The following is a 20314-nucleotide window of genomic DNA, read 5'->3' as shown; positions in this document are numbered from 1 at the left end:
GGAAACATGCTTGTTAAATGTTCTTTAGTGACCAAACAAATACCAAACAACATAATTAATTAATTATAAACATAATGTTTGAAACATGCATCTATTTATTTCAGTTATTCATTCAGGTATATACTCAAGATCCCAAACCATGGAATTATTTACAATCTGTTTAAATTTGGTCATTAGTGTTTTCTCAGGAGATAAATATATGATCATGTACAGATTTTTTTCCAAATAACCTATGTACCTGAGGACATTATCTACGATTGTTTGCATACTGTACTGTAAATGTCCCACAGGTGCTTTCAATAACAATAGCAACAAAAATATTATTGTATTTCAAAAACAGAAAAGATTCTGTTCCTCTTCTGTGCTGTCACCCTACTTTTTCCATCAGCACTTCCTCTAAAATTTAAAATGCACACTGAGCTTAAATTTTCTCATTCAGAGCACAGCCACCTTTAAAATTATAGCTCAACATGAGAGAAGAGAAAATTCTGGAGGAAAAAGAGAAAAAAACAAACAACTTTTGCACAACAACTTTAAACGATGCAACTTCACAATGGAAAAGTTCTCAGTAGAAAGAAGGTATAAAAGTCTACTAATATTCCACCAAGAAAATAAAATAGCTCCTGAGGAGACCTACACATCTTATTTTTCTCATTAGAGTGACCTATTCCCTGACCTGTGACTCTGTTTCATTCTGAAACTAATGAGGAAGGTCTTAACTCATGAAAATAAAATGTGCTTCAAGCCCTAAGGTACTGTTTCCTATTTGGAACCTTTCAGGATTGTTTCTTCCAAATTTGCTTGAAGGAAACAAAAAGTACTCCTTTCTGTTGCAAAACAGGAAAAGAAACACAGTAGTGCATAGTACATGGCATCCCATTGTGCTGAATAATCAACTAACTAACTTTCAAAGAAATGTGAATTATATTAAAAGGTTGCTGTTGTCTTTTTATTCCTCCCCATATTGCATTTTTTTAGATTTTTGAGATTAGATTTTTTTTAAAATAATCTGAATAATGAAAAAAATATCAACCTCTCTTTAAAATGTGTTAAAAACTCAGTTTTACCTCTTTTTACTACTGGTGCTCTCTAACTGATGCACGCAGGTTAAATTCAACAGTGGTCATGAATACAAACATGAAAGCACGAAATATGTTGATCAAACATGAAATTTTTATAGAACACGTGAGCAAAAAAATAAGAACAACAAAACACCCTGCATTTTGTAGGTGTCTTTTTGTCATGTACAAGTCAGACTACCTGCACGCTATCTTTATTTTATAACCGCCAGCCTGGCCTTTCCATACAGTCTGATATTAGTCCTTTCAAAGGGCTTAAAAAGTAGTGGTACCAGTCAAAGATTGAGTCGAAACCACTCACTCACCTGTTCTCTTGTTCACTCTTTGTACTAAGTGTTGTGAGAGAACTAATTCACATTTTTGTCACAGAACTGCGACAATAACATCTTCTCTACACACAGAAGAAGCCTTTACCTCTGTAGTACAGCATGAGTTTGTCAGCAGGTAAAACACACATTTTTAGCAACAGACTCAGTTTAATGTCTGTTCCAAGGCACTAAACATGGCAACCGAATCAAGGATTTGACCTGCCAAGCAAGTGGTATGTGTGAGTAGCTATGTGTGCAAAATTACTGCATGAATGTGCAGTAAGTCTATTTAATCGTTTGTGGCTATCACACAGTTGTTTCTTTAACACCTTCCATGACTGCAATGAGTTCCTCTCAAAACACAGCTTATGCATGGTCAGTGGTGACACCAGAATTCCCAAACCTCCAGTAGTTAGATGAGCTAGAAATACTGGCCAGCTGTGTTCAAAAAAAAAATAATAATTTTTTGAAGTTGATATATCCAAGGATGCAAAGATCAAGAGAAAATTTCTCAAAATAACAGGAAATAGCCCACACTCTTTAATCAAAACTTTATCTGGTTTTACCAAGTGTTTATGTTGTATTACCTGTTTTTTCATCTGTAAGTGCTAGCTTTAAAAACAGTACTGGCATTTCATGCAGTACATTGTAAAGTAGAAGCAAATATGTGATAATCCTCAGAGGCAGAAATGGAACCAAAATAAATGTTTAGTTGTCACACTATTTCCTGGAAAGCTCCTGTTCTTGTCATCCCACTGAAAACCCTCTTTATACATATGGCAGATAAAGAATACTACATCTGCTCTACAAAAGTGCACTCTATTCTCACACAAACGTTCATTAGCTAATTGCAGAAATGCTTTGATGTGTCCTCTGTTGCCACTCCTGTCTCTCTGGCACATACAAAATATGGGAAAGAACAATGGATGTTCTATACTTGGAGCAAAACATTTTTAAAAGTCAGTTTATTCAGTCGATGCGACTGTTGGACAACCTGGACAATTGCCAAGGGCTGGAGAACAATCTCTGTACATAAATCTTTCTTCCAATTATATTTATTTTTCATTCAAACAGTAGGTTGAATACCACAACACTGAATTGAAAAGTCTATAGTTCATTCCACCTGCAATTAATTAATTTGGACTTTTTAAGTGTGAGCCTAAGAAACCAGGATTTCCCTGTTAGGATGGAGTCCAGATCTAGAAATCATCTTTCAGGTGCAGCAGACTGAACATCATGGAATTGAAAGATAAACTGAGAAGTTTGCAGTAAATTGATAAAAAATGTGAAAATGAAGAATTTGATATTTAAAAAGTTCGAATAAATCTACGTGTACCTGTGTCTGATCCTGGTGATAAATTTGGTCCTGAATTATCAAATTTATTCCATCCAGATTGCAGTTTGAAATCACACCAGTTTTTAGCTTGACAGGAATAGCATATCTTATATCTAAATTAAGTCCTACAGCACATGGGATTAGAAAAAAAATATTGCTCCTATGCAATAATCCAAGGTGATAAAATCTTTAATTTTGCTTGTGCTCAAGTATTGTTAGACTATCAAAAAGTTCTACAGCAAGTTTTAATAACATACCTCAGCATCTGAAGAGGAGTGTATTCTATACATTTATGAATTCAAGCTTTTAAAAACGTGTGAAGAAATGAAAACTAATTGACAACCGAGTTTTTGACCCTGGTATATATTTTCCAGTAGACACTATAATACAGACAGAGCTGGCCACTTCTTTTTCTTTAAAATTCAGGATTTATCCATTTTCATGAGAAGTGACTCAGAAATCAACAGATATACATTGCATTCCTAAGATTCAGTAAATATTAAGGAGAATATTTCACTTATTTAACCAGTATATTCATGCAATAGATAAACCACAGTCAAATAATGTATAGAATTTTAAAAAGTTATATTTATTTCTTTTCTGTAATGCAATATTTTCCCTTGAATATTTCTGGTTCTTAAAATGAATTTATAGTTTATGCGATGAAAAATATCCATAAATGTTAAAAGTTTATTTACTCAATTGGTATAGCTACTCTAAATTTATCATCTTAGTCATGTTTACAAAACCAGTTTCATCATGTACCTGAGAGAAACCACAGCCCTGTCTCCAGAGTGAAGTTTAAAAAAGAAAAAAAAAAGAAAAAAAAGAGAAAGAAGGAAGGAAAGAAGGAAATAAAGAACTAAAAAAATAATATTTCAAGTTACTACATCAATGTCATATGGCATAAAAGAAACTGAAAATCTATATCTATAATTATAAATTATGTATATTTAATAATACCTTTGTAATTCTACCATATATGACATGTGGGATGACACACTTTTTCCCATGAACCTTAGTAGTACTGTATAAACAACTGTGATACTTCCAAAATAAATAGGAATTTATTTCTGCATTTCCAGCAGAAGATGTTCTGAAACATATGAATGCAATTCAGAGAAACAAGAAACAGAAAGAGAAAAAGGAAAAGAGAGAAGAATATAATTAAAATATACTAGGTCCATAGGAACTTACTGTTCAAAGGAACCTGAAGAAACAGCTGTGAAAATACATTTTTATATCGAGTGTCATAAAAGTTCAGCATTAGGTCACAGAATTAATTTTCCATTTTTTCCCCTCACTATTTTTTATGTTCTGTAGTATACCTAAAGAGACCATGGAATTTAAGTAACCATGCAACATCTAGCAACAACCAGACAGATATTTTTCAAATATGTTTTTGACTGCATACTCACCTGTGGAAGCAGAAGTGTCTATATAAATATATATGTGTGTTTTCATTGCAGAAATTTGAAGTGTATGGTCTGAACCTTGAAAATAATAAATGGAAATCTCAGTACCACCTCTTTTTTTTTTTTTTTTCAACATATACAGATTTTTGCCATCTTTGGTAACTACAGGAGTAATAGGTACTAAATATGTAAGGGGGAGAACAACATTTAAATAATGGGTGGAAAAAAATGGGTGGGTCATGGTTGAATATGTATCTGTCAGGAAATTCAAATATTCCGAAATCCATTTGTTTGGTTTTGAAAGCCAAAAAAAAAAAAAAAGTGCTTAAAAAAAACCAAAAAGGCATTTTAGAACAATACTAAATTAAAAATACCAGATATTAAATTTCTTGTGAATTTCCAACTGAAAATTGAACAGAAATTACACATTTCTACAAGGTATTTCATTTTCATACTTTGGCATACTCTGATAGAAGAGCTTCTGACTTCTATCATTAGGATTTGTGTTTCGTTTTCTGGGCTCATCACATGGCAATTGCAATTTTATATTTGGTCTGGTGTATATCAAGGAAGTGAGGAAGTAATATTTTCAAAAATTAGTGTCTTGCAGAATAATAGTGAAAAAGACTAAAATAAAATAGCTATTAAGATATTTGAAGAATACAATTACATTTTAAATATTTTCAAATACAGCGTAATCTATTTTATTCTTGAAAAGAATACATAAAATATAATGATATTCTAGAATAGCTGAACTAACCTGGGCTTCTGTAGTTTCTGATAAACAAACAGCACATCTAAAAACATGTTTTGTTTCTGAAAGAACACAGATCATAACAGGTATTTGACCCTAATTTAGCTCAACAAGAAGAAAATGAGCTGAACACCAACCAGACGTTATTGGAAGGAGTCTAAATTCCTTTGAATATGAAAAGAAAGCTAAGCCAAAGTACAGTGACTATTTATATACATAATCTCTTCTAGAAATACCATGGAATTATTTTTTCTCCATGATTACCTGATTATTTTTTCCCCACCATGAACGTGTAACACTGAAACACTTGTGGTTTGACTTTTTTTTTAATTAGACTGTATTTTTGGATTTTCAAGATGAACAGTAGAAAGTCCAATAAGATCGCTGTACAGGTTTGCCATAAATTACACTGCTCACCTTAACTAGTGAGGACATTAAAGTGCTATTAGAATGCTCAAAACTATTCTATTCTATTCTATAAAATCATAGAGTAGTTGAGGTTGAAAGGAAATTCTGGAGATTATCTAGTCCAACCTCCTTGAAAAAAGCAGCATCAACCAGGGCAGGTTGGTGTCTCAAATGTGTGTGACAACTGTGAAAACTGTGATCATAAAACTCCAGCCCACATTCTTAACATCTACCAATGACTTCTTCACAGCAGATCATGCACTACACATGCAGGTCAAAAGAAAAAAATGATATCCCCAGTAACACTGAAGAAAATATAGTTCCTCAAGTCAGGTTTAATTGGAAATATGCTTTAAAATATCCTGGGAGTTCCCAGGTTAAGTGCCCATGCAGCTCATTTATGGAGTTGAAATTCTCAATCAGAGATTTGATTCCTAGTGACTTTGCTTTACCATCAGGGACTGTGTCATCAGTTGAGACTGCCATTAAGGACAGGAGGAGAATATAACCTTCCTTCTAAACTGTCTGTGAACGTCGTTTAAAACTGCTCTTCTCAACTCTTTTACACTGCTTTCTGCACATAATGTTACATTATGCAACCACAGTAAAATTGATACCAGCATTGTGGGAGAACAAAAGTATTTTATCACTGCAAAAGAATTAACTATGTTTTTTATACACCAGTATTTAAACAGCCTGTGATCTTTTTACCTCATAAAACCATTGTAAATATAATGCCTAATTCAGTGTAATCAATTGCTCTCAAAATCCAAGTTAGTGTTTCTGGGTTTTATGCAAAAGCTCCTCTCTCAGCCATCACAGTCACTGCAGCTGCTACCTGAATTTATTATAAAAGCAGTTATTCCACATTATTTTTAGTGACAGATCTTGTTCTCTTTCTAGGAGGAGTCAACAACCCTGTTTGAAGATGATGAGAATTATGAGAATTGATGTTGGGAAAACAGATACCTCATGTATAAGGGAATATTTTAACAGAGGTTTTCCACTCTCATCGAATGTGAAATGAAAAAGTGCCTTACGACAGACGTGTCACAACTCACAGGATCACAAAAGTCTCAGAACAGCTGAGATGAAACAAATTTCATTTACACACATTTAAATGTACCACAATTTTCTGGAATGCCTGTGTCTGGTAAAAAAATGAACCTCTGTTGCATATGTATTCAAAACTGTATAGAATTAACAGCCCATTAAAGCTGACATGTGGACAAAGTCTGAACCAAAACCTAAATATTCAGTCATGCTATTACAGTATTTTCACACAGTTAACATATAGCCAAAATGGACTTCCATCATTCTCTCATTGCCTGTTGTAGTGATCACACAACATTTCTGCAACATCAACTGCTTCTGGGCAAAGTGACATTAGAAGTGCACTGAACTGCTTCACCCTCTTTTAACATGATTTATTATGTGTACACTATCAGCACACCATTGCTACCTCGCCAGCAAACACCAAGAGGCACTGCATAAGTCACCTGTGTACCAGCTTGAGGAACTCTGAAACAAGCCTAATTAAAAAAGATGTAAGATGTTATTTCTCAGGGACACAAAGCTGCTCATCTTCCATAACTCTTGGAAGAGGAAGGGATGAACATCACACCAGTCTCTGTGAATCACGATGCACTGACATTCTACCAGACTTTGAAATACAGGAAAATCTTTCCGTTCCAGCAGATTATACGGGGTGAAAAAAGTCACTTATCTCAGTGTTTCTCCACAATTATATCATTTGAATTATTTACTGAAGTAAATCATGCAGTTGATTATGCCTGTACTCCCAATAGGTGCTCAGAACACACTTTGCCCCTAGGGTACTAGTGCTGAATAAAAGCCGTGTTCTCATGGCAAAATGTTTGATGCGCAAAAATGCGGTGGTTTGAAACCCTCAGAAATCCAATTTCCAAGTTCAAGCCCCCCTCCCACAATTTGCCCCAGTTAAATCCTAAATGCATAACGATACCACTAAATACCAACGTAAGCACTTCTGTGTATTTGTTTGCATGTACACATTCCATGTTATTGGAATCATGTCCCGTGTTTGTGACTAAGTCTGACAAGTTTCCCGAAGGTCAGTGTACAAACTAACTGATTGTGAATAACTCATAAGACAGTTCTACTCCTGGCTCTGACCATTCATGGAAAAGAGAGAGAATGCCTGGACAGCCTCCTAAAAACTGACCAGTTAGGGGGAAAACCATTTCTCCAGTCAAACCCCAAATGCAATCACTGCCAAACAGCTTTATTTTATCATTATTAACACTATGAAGTACTTCTAACACAAATTAATCAAATCACTGTAAGTTCAAGAACAATTAACAATTCCCAGATAACAGGCTTCATCACGTGAAAGAAAAAGCCTTCCAGATCTTTCTCTCTTTAGAAAACAAGATGATTTTTCTTTTCTTGGCAGTGTATTTGGTGTCTGTGGCAAGGTGCTGTCAGTGTGGGTGCTGCAGGGTGGCCTCTGTGGGAAGACTTTATGGGCTGTCTAATTCAAGACTCAGCTGGTTCCAGCTGGCTCCAATAGAATCACCACAGGACACAGTTGAGACCATCAGTCACATGTGGTGCTATTGTAAAAACGTTTTTAAAAAAAGGGCAAATAACACCAGACACTGAAAGAACAAAAGAAGAGTGAGAAAGAGCAGAGAGAATACCAAAGTCAGAGCACGAGGAGAAAGAACACCATGGTGGAGAAGATCTCCACAGTGCAATCCATGGGCGACATCTACAGCTGCAAAGGGGTATTCCTGAGGGAACTGCGGAGTGTGGAGGGGTGTCCTGGGTTAAAAAGAGTTTTCCCCCGGAGTTGGAAAGTGGTTAACTCCAGGGGGGTGGTGTTTCTTGGTGCTAACCCAATCAGTGCCCCTGCAAAATTAAAACATATCACACCAGAAAAGAGGAAGATGACGTAGTTGGAGAGAAGTGGCCATGTTGTGAGGCCACAATGAGAGAGGGCCCAGGAGCCCCGCTGGGGGCTACAAGAACTTGGAACAACATTAAACTGGGCCAAGTACTGTGGCTAAGAGCTGGGGAACATTTCTTTGCTGTGAATGGATAACCAGAGCAGAGTGGATAACGGCAGCAGAGCAGCAGTGAACGGAGAACTGTGGCAGAAAGCCAAGAAGATAAGAGGGAAGCAGCAAAGACAGCATTGCAGCCAAGCTGAGAGACACAGGCATGTCTGGCGGAGGGAGAGAGACAGAGGACTAAGCTCAACAGAGATTGTTTGGGGTGAGTCTGATTTTATTTCCCCAAACCTTTGAGACCCCTCCTGGAAGGAGGGGGTGGACTTCTACTTGAAGGGAGTCCTGAAATGAAGCAGCACCAGGGACGTCCTGGAAGCTGGACTGGGACGGCCGGATGGAATGTGGGGGAAGTGGCCTTGTCCCCCCTCGCTGCTGCCACACTGGCAATTGAGAGAGAGCAAAGGAGCTCTGGTAGAACGCTTGGGGCAAAGACTGAACTGAGAGCTGCCCTAAACATTCTGACTTAGAAGGAGCTTGAATCCCCTGAGGAAGGGACTGTCACGAAGATGCCCCTGAGCTTCGTGATATGACCGTGGTGAAGTGAGTTTTGTCCCTGCTTTGCAGCCCACGGGAGAGAGACCTTCAGTTGGAGCTGAAGGGCTGAGGGGTGAGAGAAGACCCCTGTGTCGTGAGTGGAGAGACACTGCTGCCCTGAAAGTGGAAAGGATCTTTCCTTCTTCCCCTCTGAACTTTTATTGGAGGAAAAGGAGATTTGATCTAACGTAAATATATTGCTTTACCATAGGAGAGAGAGTTAGAATTGTGTATATAATGTATTATAATATTTATTTGTGTAAGTAATAATTATAATATAATTCCCTTCCCCCCATACTGAGTCTTGTGTTATGTCTGGAAAACCCTCTCACACTGAAGTAAACTGTAGGAGGGGGGCTTGGACTTGGAAATTGGATTTTCAAGGGTCTCAAACCATGACAAGGGGCCACATTGGAGCAGAGGAAAAGTGAGAGGAAAAAGCAGACGCAGAAAGGAACTGCAGTGGGATTTACTGACTGTAAATCCCACCCTCACCCCTTGGTGAGGGTAGTGATGTTCAGAGCGAAAAACTGCAAACTGATATATTTCATCAAAGTTAATACACTTTCATAGGATCAGCTTCATCGGCAGGAAGGAAAGGGTTTGTTTTAAGGTTTTTCCTTCTGTTTCTGACTGTGCAAAAGTAATTCCTTATTTATTTTAATTGGCAATAATTTAAGATAATATTCCCCAAGTTGAGTCTGTTCTGGTAACAGCTGTCTCACTGTCTGGTGAGAGAGCCAGTTAGAGAAGGCATCTAGGCTGGGGAAGGGACTGGAGCACAAGTGCTGTGAGGAGAGGCTGAGGGAGCTGGGGCTGTTCAGCCTGGAGAAGAGGAGGCTCAGGGGAGACCTCCTCACTCTCTGCAACTCCCTGACAGGAGGGGGGAGGTTTAGGTTGGATATTAGAAAGAATTTCTTTCCAGAGAGGGTAATCAGCCATTGGAATGGGCTGCCCAGGGAAGTGGTGGATTCTCTGTCCCTGGAGGTTTTTAAGACAAGACTGGATGTGGCATCAGTGCCATGGTCTGGGAACCACAGCGGGGTTGGATCAAGGGTTGGACTTGATGATCTCGGAGGTCCCTTCCAACCCAGTTGATTCTGTGATTCTATGATCCTGCTGGACCTGTTGTTTGCAAACAGAGAAGGACTGGTGGGTGATGTAGAGGTCTTTGGCACAACAATCATGAAATGACAGGTTTCATTTCTGGAGAAATAATGAGGGGGATCAGCAGAACTGCCACCTTGGTCTTACATAAGGAAGACTTTTGGTTGTTTGGTAGACTGGTTGAGAGAGTCCCTCGGGAAGGGCAAAGGAGTCCAGGAAGCCTTTGCTGAACAGAAATATTTGGCTGGAATTCAGGGAAATAAAGGAGAGTTTATGACCTCTGGAAGAAGAGGCAGGCCACTCAGGAGCACTTCAAGGGTGTGAAGATATGCAGGGAGAAAATAGAAGGGGTAAAGCCAAACCAGAACTAAACCTGGCTACTGCTGTAGGAGAAAATAGCAATATTTTCTATGAACACATTAGCAACAAACAGAGTGAAAAGCAGAATCTCCATCCTTTATGGCCTGTGGCAGTAAACCTAGTGACAAAGGATGAGGAAAAGGCTGAGATATTTGTTTGCCTCTGTCTTTAATAACAAATCCAGTTCTCTTCAGAGTACCCATTCCTCTGAGCTGGAAGACAGGGATGGCACTGAGTCATCACTACAAGAAAAACACTGAGGTGCTGGAGCGCGTCCAGGGAAGGGCAACAAATCTAGTGAAGGATCTGGAACATAAATCCCATGAAGAGTGTTAGAGCTGGGGGTTTTTGTTGGAGTCCAAAAATTCATATACTGGAAAAAGAAACTGCTGGATTTAAACAGAAACCTTGGGCTACAAAAGCTGGGGAAAAAACCTGAATTTGAGGACCAGACAGAATGTCACCTGTTTGGAATATCCTGCCTCGATACAAGAGACTCTGCTGTGAAGTTATCGAGCCTCTGCATAAAATCTATTGCTGTTTTCCCTCTCCCCGTATATCCTGTGTGTTCTGTAAACATTGGATATCTCTCCCTCATGTAAATCCCCAAAAATAAGTGGATTTTTCCCACGATGTAAGTGCTAAACCCAAAAGGTGTAACTTGGGTTCTTCCCTGACCTCATCCTTATAAAACCCCCTGTTTGTAATAGCTCAGCCCCCTATGAATACGTAGACCCCAGACCCTTAAAATATCAGCCTGTATGTCCAATAAGCCATTCCAGATTTTACCCCCATAGCTGAGGGACAGTCTTCAGTCAGGACAATGTTTTACATTCTTTTTTTTTTTCTCCTCTTTCAAGGTTTTGTACAGATATTTCACATTTATCTCAAACATATTTCCCAGTAAAAAAGACATTAAAACATGTTCCCATCAGAATTCCCTTTTGAACAGTGTGGCATTTTATGTAATTTCAGATTTTAATAAATGAGAAAAAGTATACAGCATGCACATTCAATGCAAGAAATAAAAAAAAAATAAAAGAAAAAAAGAAACACTGAATTTTTTTCTTCCAGTGTCGATGAGTTTTGGGCTTGATCATGGACCAGTAGGATTCTTTAGTTTTATTTTTATCAAGTATGCATTTATGTATTTTTATTTTCTTCTTAAGCTACTTGATATTAAAAATGCTTGACAATATCAGCCAAATTACTTTGGAGGATAAATGCAAATTTCTCTTCAGAAAACACAAATTTTACTTCATATATCCTTTCTTAAAAAAAAAAAAAACAAAAACAAAACTTTTACTAGACATCTGTAATATGTCATGACTATAATAAACTTCTTGATTTTTATTCTGAATTCTAACATGGTTCATTTAATAAAAGAGATTTTTTTCAGGTTCTTGGTTCTTGACTTACTCATAAATACAATCTCTTCAGTACTCACTATTCTCAGTCTGTTTCTGTTATTTTTTCCTCTACTCACAGATTTATAAGAGTTCTAATGAGAGCACAGGATGGATTTCATAATTAACTATAGAGAATAATTCTAATGAACTCAACTTCATGCGAAAAATGAAAGGTGATTTCAACCTTGGAAATTAGTCTCATCTCCAAAAGCTCTCTCTTGTACTAATTTCAAAAGTGTTAAAAGTTAATGTTAGTAGGTCATTCAGAATTAAATACAACCCAGATTAACACCAATTCATCTGTGAGGCTGGAGGGATCTGAGCTAGAAAGGGCTTCAAACGTGAAATATTGATAATTTTCTGCCAAACAAAGGATTGAGGAGCATTTAGGGATCAAAAAAAATTTAGTAAAGTCTTTCTTTTCCCCTTCATCACCCCTAAAAATTTAAAACATAACTAAAAAAAATAAAAATAAAACAAAATTATTCAAACAAAATATAAGAATCCCCAATGAAATGGCAGGTGTTGTCCCGACTCATAAAAGTTGTCAAATATATTTTCACACGTTTAGTAGATTCTGCAGGTGGGCAGTCACAGTTCCAATTGTCAGGAGTCCTGAACAGAACCTCACCATGCAGGTAGGATGATAGGGAAAAGGAAACAGCAGAAATTAAAGCAGTCATTTGCTTGGGGATTTTTTAATACAAATTTAGCAAAAATTATCCTGTACATTTAGATTTTTACTGTCAAACTCGACATGTCTGCTGGGAAGATGACAATGTAACAGAAATAAAGCAATGACATTTCCCATCAAAATTACTTATCATCTATGTCCTTGTACAAAAGATTTAGTTGTTATGTCCAAAGTAAAATATATGAAGGAAGGTTGCATAATATTGAATTTTTTTTTTATTTCTAAATAACTTGATTGCATAATATTTTTATTATAAGTATCAATATCACGACAAATCTTATTTGTACTATGTTGCCTTTCTGCAAATACCATAGCTGAAAACACACTAAACTTTAAGGTTCCAGTACCTAAGGAAGTAGGGAAGTCTAGCAATGATAACAGGCTAAAATTCATCATCAGTTCTTTCCTGGCATCATATGTCTCTCTTTCAGAGTACACATAGTGTATTTACTACATATGATGTCAAAAGTAAAGGCCCAAGATCCGTTTCACCAAACAATTGAGCTTAACTCTAATTCTAACAGCTGTCATCAAACAATCTCCATGATAATATTTGAGTGCTTTAATTTTTATATTTATTAATGGTTCGTTCTATGTTGCCATTCAAAACTACAGTTCTGGAAACAGCTCTTTGGTTTTATGAATGAATAACTGATTAATTTGGGTTATAGTTGGAGAACTGCCTCCCCTAAAATGCCACATATTAGAATTACTATTTCATTTTCTTATAGGGAAAAAAAAAAAAAAGGATAAATTGCTGGAGCGTGAAGCCACGTCTAATCCAACAGCAGTTTTGAGTAATTCCTAAAGCCTTTGTTTAAAATAAAGCAGAAATTTCAGGGATGGATGAGAAAGCAAAATAAATGAAAACTGACATTCATCAGCTGAGCTGTGAATGCAAAGCACACCACAAATCTTTCTAATTGGATGTGCAGAACAGTGATTCAAAAGCTAATGTGGATAATAAAAGCATTGTATTGTAGATATTGATTTCAAGAAGAAAAACTCTTTAGACTGGCAGCTATTGTCCTGATGTTCAAACTCCCTTTTGAGTTAAAAAGAGAATTTAGTGACAATTAATGCAGCCACTTTCCATTGCAAATAAAAGCTTACAGTTCAGATGTGAGCAGCTTTTCCCCAGAATGTGGTGTCACTATGAATTTAGAGCTTGAAATGGCAAAAGCTTTACCTCTCAGACCCAAATATGAATTTATGTCTAATCAAAAATCTAATTCAAGTTACTGATTAAAATCTCTGCATCCAAATTTGTCTGTATAATAGGAATAATTTTGCGAATGTCTTAATGCATAAGAGATACACTCACCATGTTCTTTTTTCATCCAGATTTATACTATAAAGCCTTACCATATATTTACAGAGATCTACACACAGCCACCTCTCAAATTCCCTAAACTTCAAACTTTATATTTTGCTAAAACACGAGGAAGCAGCATTTGAATGTTTATTTTGTTAGCTTGACCCTTTGGAAGTGAGTTTGCCAGAAAAGCTCTCTTTTAAAGCTATGCCGACATGCCTCAATCATGAATGATTAGCAAATTGTTAGGTTAATTTAATATTTCCACTGGGTTAAATTTGGTCTTTGACATGGATGAGGAAGGAATTGGGTAAAAGCTTTTTGATTTTATTGGGCTTATTTGATTAGAAACACCTTCTGATCAAACTGCAGCCCATAAATATGCTGAAGCAAGGTAAACAGAAATAGAGAAAATAAAATAACTAGAGAAATAATCACCATGTAACCAGAGCAACCCTAAGATGTAAGCTGTAAGCCAGATGAGAAGATAAGTCAACACAGCTGATGTTGGCTTGATATTTCTGAAGATCCATCCTTGTGATTTTAGTTATTATGATTCTACATGTGGTCCAAGGTTAGGCTGTGCAGAACCTTTTATCTACGTTTTTATCCTTTTGAATACTTATCTTTAGCCTTGGTATGTCGTATACAATCTTCAGTTCATGGCATTGGTTCTAAAACTGACACCATTTGTGCAGCTCAAAATCATTCTACTAAAAAGGACTTTTATATAAGTCCAGTTCAGAACCTTGAATCATTTTAGACATTTAAATACCTGACTAGGACAGGTAGACTTAAAAGAACAAAAACCAAAAAACAAACAACCCCCCCAAAACAAACAAAAAAACCTAATACCAACCAAACAACAACAAAAATGAAAGAAACAACAACAATAACAAAAAAAACACAAACAACAACCAAACAAAAAAAGGCAATCAAAACCAAATCAAAAAAAATCAAATCAGAATACCACTCCAGAGATCAAAGACATCAATAATTTTTAAAATACATTTCTGAGAAATATTAATACATTAAACGATTAAGCTTTATTTGAAATTCCAAATGTTAAAATACTACATAAGGTACATAAACAATTACCTCAAATGAGAAACAAAGGAGCTGGCCAGTTCTGAAACTACAGTAGAAAAAGTCCAAATTTGAGAGGAGCTGAACCATAATCCCTGTGAGTATCATAAAATATATTTGGTCTAGAAGGCACTTCAAATGCTTTGTATTAAGTTAGTAGCCTAATTGTCCTGAGTTTTAAGGTTTGAAGAGATGTTTAAGGTCTCTGAGTCCAACCATTAACTCAGCAGTGCCAAGTCCGCCACCGAACTATGTCCACGAGTGCCACATCTGCATGTCTTTTAAATACTTCTTTTATACTATTTCCTGCTTTTCCTGGGACACCAGTGCTTTGTCTCTCCTCTTGTGACATGCAGCCAGGTCATATGGATTTCTACTTTGTCACAAAAAGTCACAACTGGCCAGTGCTGACCAAGGACAAGGGCTAGGATGCAAAGTACTAATGTACAGGAGTAAATGTTTATTCATGCACATGAAGTGTCCCAGCAGTACTGGGAGACCCCAAATGTGATTTTTACATAAGTTTCCAATGCCCTTCAAAGGTTCAAGTGCAGCATGATTTCACTAAACATTACCAATTACGAGTTAAAGTCTGAGAGCAACTACACTTTTTTCAGCATTCTCACCACTTGCCTGGTGATCCAGATGTCCCAGGAGACAGATTTTCCATAGTTACTTGTCTGTGATGCCAGACTACTGTGGCCCCTCCACCAAAGATATATCAGAGAGACTGGGATTCTGTTGTTACCTTGGCTGTCCAAGGGTGTCCTTTATCCTCCACAGACAGCTCTGAGCTTCCAAGAAGAAAAGCCCTTATTTCATGGGTTATGCTGTTATTTAGCTTGTTTTCTTTAATCATGAACAATACATAAGTCTTCAGTAAAATTCTACTAGCTTATTACCTTACATTACACTGTATAGTGCAAACTCATATATATTAGCAAAGTTAATACACTTTCATAATATAAAGACTTATTGGTTTAATGGCTAAGGAAGGAAATGTTCTTAATTTGCAATCACAGAAGTTGCTGTAGTGTTTGTAATGTTATAACATTTATAACTCGAAGCTTCATGATCTGCAAATGTATTTTGAAGAAAGACACTTGTTCTTGACTGCCATCTCAAATTAAACTGCCCAAACCACTAAGACTTAAGGTAGGACTCTGACCTACTGCAATGTCATTAAACAGCTTTCTGATCAAGGAAGCTCAGGGGTTTTTTTTTTGCTGCTCCTTGATTTGCATAAAGAAATCTGTACCTCGTTAGTAAAGATCATCTACTTGAAAACAAAACTTGCCAGGTTTGGAGAAAAAATGATGAAAATTATTCCAATGTATATGGATGATCATTCAATGTTCTTGAACTAATCAGTCATAGCTGAATATGAAATGGAACATGAAATAGCCTGTGTTCTGTTAACAGGATATGGTAAATTATAATAGTATGAATAAAAGAGTTTATGCAAATGAAAATTTAATGAAAATAATTATGGTTGAAATTACTGCAGTTTTGCAAAGATGCATTCATTAGAAAGATGTTTAGGATATTATCTGAACCAGTAACATCTTTCTAGTATGTGTTTCTGATCAAAGGGATATTTATTTTTACCAAATACTGCAGAATTTTGGGTGAATTTTGCATTAAATGTAGCTCTGCTCACTGCAAAGTATTCTGAATAGATACAGATTCTTTTTTTCAACATCCTACCCAACTATCACAGAAGGGAACACTGACTTTTACTCCTAGATTACATGGGATCTTTCCATTCCACTTAGTACTTTTGAAAAAAGGCAGAACCATCTAATCTGAATATGTCAATTAACTTTCAGAACTGTTAATTCAAATGTCTGTAGCCACTTTTAGAAAGTGCTGCTGCATTGGTCATATTATTGTGCAAATTGCATTGAGTCATGTCAATCAAGTCTGGCACAGCTTTCACATAGAAATAACATTACTTTTATATGAACATTATTTTATATGAAAAAAAGTGCTTAAATCCTGTTTATATAGATAGAAATAATGTGCATAAAGAATTTTCACTCTATAGAAGGTTCATCTTACAAATTTTGAGACAGCCCAGAGCCAGAGGCAAAAACTTACATGGCCATAAAAGTATCACATCCAACTTACTGGTAGCAGTTTTCACATCTCTAAAATGTGAAGAAGTAAAACACTTCAGAGTAAAACACTTGTCAGCATTTGTAAGATTATGGAAGAAAGGCAATGTGTTTGCACAGATCTCCAGTCAAATTCAGGTCAATATAGATATTTAAGAATTGGCATGTTCCTAGATTATCTGAGGAGCATTCCTGCTACATTTGGTGTACCATCTGTTAGGGGGTTATAGAAGTCTTTTTTGTTTTAGTTTGTTATATTTTTTTCCCTGTACTGTTTTAAGACTGATTTTAGGTGCTGTAAACCATTTGTCGTGTAATTGTATTCCCAATTTGCAATAGTTTAATTGGCCTGTGCACTACCAGGCATGCTGGCCTCAGACAGGATTCACCTTTCTTGGTGAGGGAGCAGAGTCTTTGCTCAGAAGCTTTAAAATAGTAGTGATGGGGACTTCACACACTGAACCATTTGTTCCACCTCTCATACTTGCCATGTCAAGACTGTGGACACAGGCATAAATCGAAAGAAAGGTGCAGTGATGAGATTTTTCAACTTGATAAGGCTTGGAGGAGGGGACCAAACTTGACAAATCAAATTTGGAAGGATTGATGTCTGGTATCATGCACTGTTTTAATGCAGCAGATTGTCAGACATTGCAGAGGTCAACATTAAACTGAATTTATGAATCTGCTGTGGTCCTTTCACTGTGAATAGGGTGTCTCTCCCTATGAAAAATCTGATAGGAGCAGTCACACAGTTAGTGTAGATGATACCAGATGATTGCTGTTCACAGATGAGTATTATGCTTATGAATCCCAGTACTAGTTCAACAGAAAAGTTATCTGGCTATGATTTTATTTAAAGATTTCATCTGTACTGCACAGTATAGAAGGATTGACACTGTACATCAACAATTGTCTAATGCACAAGACAATCCAGACCTCTTCCACAAAATTCATCAATGCCACATATGTAAGAAATATTGAACAAGGAATACTGACCCTAAATTAATGTAGTGCTTTGAATAAGTTTTAAGTAAAAGGAAAAAGAAACATGAAATATTTCCCTAAACAAAAAAAGGGGGTGAGGGATGAAGGGACCAAAACTCAAACAAATGTTTGTGTTCGAATACTTCCCTTATCGTCCTCTAAGTGGAATACCTTGGAGCCTTTTTTTATTACTTTTTCCTAAACTTTCAGACTCCCATTTAAAATAGTCAAAATAGTCCATCATTAGCATTATGGAAAATAAGGCAAGATCATAAAAACTAGCACACACAGCAAGAACTGAGAAAGCAGAACTTTTGTTAAAGTGAAAATTGATAGAATCATATAATTATAGAATGGCTTGGGCTGGAAGGGACTTTTCTGCTGCTTTAATGCAGCAGATTGTCAGACATCGCAGAGGTCAATGTTAAACTGAATTTATGGATCTGCTGTGGTCCTTCACTGTTAATGGTGGCAGAGCCTTAAAATAGTTGTGATGAGGAAGGAGGGGCAAGACCAGGATTTCCTTGGCAAGCTGTGGGATGACACGCAAAGGCTGGAGGGACAAGGTGCTAGTGAGGGCCCTCTGAGATGTGCTAACCACACTGGAGCACACTTGCAGTCTTAAGAGAGAAGTCAAAGATCCTTGAGGTAAAGAAGCCAAGAGGGAAACAGTTTGACTGGAAAAAGTGCTGGCAAAACTTCAGCTCTGGACATGAAAGAACTGGCAAAATTCACCTAGAATGCTGCAGTATTTGGTAAAAGTAAATATTCTTTTGATCAGAAACACATACTAGATAAATGTTAACTGGCTGTTACAGGCTGCTCAGGGAAGTAGTAAATGAAGTCCCCATAAAACATATTTTTTCAGGTGCTGGGGTCCGTCAGTGCTGATCACTTTTTAAGCATCACCTCCTAAGAGCAGCAGAGCAGGCAATTCCAAAATGTCAGAAGACAAGCAGATGAGGCAGAAGGTCAGTGTAGCTGTGCAGGAATCTTCTCCTGGAAATAAGGCACAAAAGGAAGGTGTATGCCACCCCTGGAAGTGTTCAAGGCTGGGTTGGACAGAGCTCTGAGTACCCTGGTCTGGTGGAAGGTGTCCCTGATCACGACAGGCAGTCAAAATTAGCAAAATTTTCGTTGTTTCTGAAAACTGTTACCATGTACACAGTATTTAATGTCCAAAACTGTAAAACTACCACTCTGCAATGATTATCCTTTTTCTTTCTTTGCAGTTATGACAATTACACTGTGCACGAGCCTTTGATTTATTTAGTCTCCCAAATGGATCAAAAAAAGTTGGTCTAGCATTTGCTGTTAAGGGTAATAGTCATCTGTCTGGAAAGCTGAGGCAATTTGTAGAATGAAATGTCTCAGGCTTGTTAGTTCTAACAAGAGAGAAGGATTCAGAACAGTTTTCTTTCCATACTTCTCCTTTAGAGCCTGAATAAAACCTTAGTTTTAATATTGTTCTTATTTGGAAACATGAAAAGTTGACAGTCGCCTGAACTGTTCAGAAGAGATATCTTTATGATAAGCACAGGTAATCACACAAACTGCAGCATTTTAGAACAAGATTAAAGCTGTTGCCTGGCTCTTGAGGCCTTATGGAAATTTTGTTTCAGATGTTTTATTATCTGAGCTCTAACTGCTCTGCAGGAGACTCAAATTTCTAAAAATGCATAAATAATCAGGAACTCATAAAGAAAGGAGTCACTGGGGCTTGTTTGTAAGAAACAAGAACATCCTATCAATTAGGAGGGTAGCAATGATACAAATGATAAAACTTGCATGTAATTACTACTGGCATACTGTAGGTTAACACTTACATGTAAAATACATGCTGAGGCAAGTGGTTTGTTTTGTTCTTTTAAATAAGTAATTGCCAGCATACTCCTTCTTCTGTCTGACAAGCTGTATATATTATTTTCACTTTTATAGTTGTTTAATCTATTTGTTAAATTAGATGCCTTGATTATAAGGATTAAATTGCATAAAAGCTCATACAAACCTCATAATATTGGCCTTATCCCTTTTTAAAATGTCTTTGAAATTTCATTATTGTATGAATGTAACATGATTTTAATGAGTGAAACTGTTGAAATGGAAGAAAACTAACTTACTATGAGACATCTCCAATAGCCTAAGATGTACTTGTCACCTTGAACTCTAGGGAATGAGAAACAGGGTGTATTTCCACCATCACAATCCTCAGTCTAACACTATTGCTAATTTATAATCTCATGTAGTAGTGCTCTGGACTTGAAGACCTCCAAGCTCAGGGTACGCATATCCTCTCTAGGCAATCCACTCCAACACTTCATGATTCTCACAGGGACTTTTTTTTTATTTTAT

Source organism: Lepidothrix coronata, unplaced genomic scaffold, assembly GCF_001604755.1.
Source record: "Lepidothrix coronata isolate B3197 unplaced genomic scaffold, Lepidothrix_coronata-1.0 Scaffold89, whole genome shotgun sequence".
In the NCBI taxonomy this organism is placed as follows: Eukaryota; Metazoa; Chordata; class Aves; order Passeriformes; family Pipridae; genus Lepidothrix; species Lepidothrix coronata.
Note: the sequence above shows the minus strand (reverse complement) of the source record.